A 2,194-nucleotide genomic window follows, 5' to 3' on the forward strand; every position below is an offset into this window, starting at 1 on the left:
TTTTCCGTTTTGTTTAAAAAACTCTCTCCTCCCCCACTGCCTGGGAAAGGGCCGCTTCCTTACTCGGCTCCATCACACCATCCACAGGGGTTCCCTTTTTTCCTTTAGGTTTTTCCATTCCCCTTAAAAAACCAGTTTTTTATTGAAATTTATTGAAGCAAAAATCCAGGATTACCGTCAAAATAAAGAAACCCACCCCTGACACTCCCTGCTTGGATAGAAGCCCACCAAGCAGGATGTTTCTGTGCCCTGATGTAGGTGTGCGTGTTTGTGTGTGTGGGTGCGTGTGTGCACACACGTGGACTCGTAGAGCACACACGGTTTTCAGTGGAACAGCCCATCCCTTCCTGAAGGGGCTCATGCCCTGGTCCCCGTGACTCCCAGGGCTGGCCTTGCTTCCGGAGCTGCCTCCCCTCCCGCAGTCAGCCTGTGAGGCATGGGCTCCAGGTGAGGTTCCAAGTTGTGACCATTCCCACCGATCCCATCACCTGGAGAATTCTACCCCCTCCCCCCGTCCTCCTGAGGAGCTGGACCAGGCCCTCCCCCGCCAGAGCCGCTAGGTACCAGATGGGCTCATTGAAACCAACTCCCTGGTACAGACCAGCTCCAGCCAGTTCAGTCCAGTGGGTATCAGACCAACCAGTTGGACTCAGTGAAGCCAACACAAACCAGATGGAAGGCAGGCAGGGTGGACGTGGTCGCGTGAGGGAGGCTCTCCAGGCACGGTTGGTCCAGCGCCTGCTGCTTGTCCAGCAGCCCGGTGGGTGGGTATTCCTAAGGACCCTCAGGGTTTTGTTGACGCCCTTTTATTATCTGGCACCTACCAGGGCCCCACCGACCCTCACCAGAATCTTGTCTCCTCCCCCTCTTATACCATGTGAGTTTGCACCTTCCTCGTTCAGTGTTGCTGAAGAGAGAGAGAGAGAGAGAAACATTGATGTGTGAAACATCAATTGGCTACTTCCTGCACACCCTCTACTGGGGATCTAGCCTGCTACCTGGGCGTGCACCCTGAGTAGGAATTGAACCCAGGACCTCTTGGTCCATGGGATGTTGAACTTTTTTAAAAAGCTGCCTTTGGTCATTTGTAATATTGGCAGGAAGATTGATTCTGTGATCCACCTTTAGTGCAGAACCCTTACCCAGAAGCCTCCACTAACACCTCCGCTCACTAGAAACAGCATTCCAGCCACATATGCAATGTCACATTTCCTAGGAGCCACGTTAAAAAAAGAAACAGAGCCAAAACCGGGTTGGCTCAGTGGATAGAGCGTCGGCCTGCGGACTGAAGGGTCCTGGGTTCGATTCCGGTCAAGGGCATGTACCTGGGTTGCGGGCACATCCCCAGTGGGAGATGTGCAGGAGGCAGCTGATCGATGTTTCTCTCCCATCGATGTTTCTAACTATCTATCGCTCTCCCTTCCTCTCTGTAAAAAATCAATAAAATATATTAAAAAAAAAAAAAAAGAAACAGATGATGCCAGCTGGAGGGGCTCAGTGGCACAGTGTGGGGTCATAGACCAGGAGGTCAGGGCACACACCTGGGGTGCAGGCTCCATTGCCCGTAGCGGGTGTGCAGGAGGCAGCCATTGATGGTTCTCAGCAGTGATATTTCTCTCTCCCTCTTCCTCCTCTGAGAACAATAAAAATATATTTTAAAAAAGAAGCAGATGAAGTTAACTGGAGAATGTATTTTAATTAGCTAGTATATCCAAAATATTACAAATTAACACAAGTAATATCTTAAAATACTGAGACACTTGACCGTCTTTCTTTCCCGTAGTCCCATAAACTGCGCGTGACCCATGCGCCCCCGGCCACCGCCAGTGCGCACAGGCGCCAGCGGCCGGGGGACAGCGGCAGGTCTGCACAACCGGGACCTCCAATCTCCCCCCAGGCCAGGCCCCAACAACCAACAACCCAAACCCTCGGAAGAGGGAAGAGGGAAAACCCCGGGCCCCCAACTTCCAGGCCCGGGCAGGGCTTGGGCCCGGGGGGGACCGGGGGCCGGGGGGCGCCGGACTGTGTGGACCCCGGATGGTTGAGGGGAGGTCTGGGGGGACGGTGTGGTTTTTTTCCCTTCTAGCTTTTTGGTGGGGGGCGGTGGGCGGGGGGCCCGGGTTTTGTGTTGGGGGTGGCCCCCGCGTGGGGGGGGGGGGGGGGGTGGGGGTTGGTGGGGGGGTGGGAGGGGGGG

The sequence above is a fragment of the Myotis lucifugus genome, unplaced genomic scaffold (genome assembly GCF_000147115.1).
Source record: "Myotis lucifugus unplaced genomic scaffold, Myoluc2.0 scaffold_1194, whole genome shotgun sequence".
NCBI classification, from domain to species: domain Eukaryota; kingdom Metazoa; phylum Chordata; class Mammalia; order Chiroptera; family Vespertilionidae; genus Myotis; species Myotis lucifugus.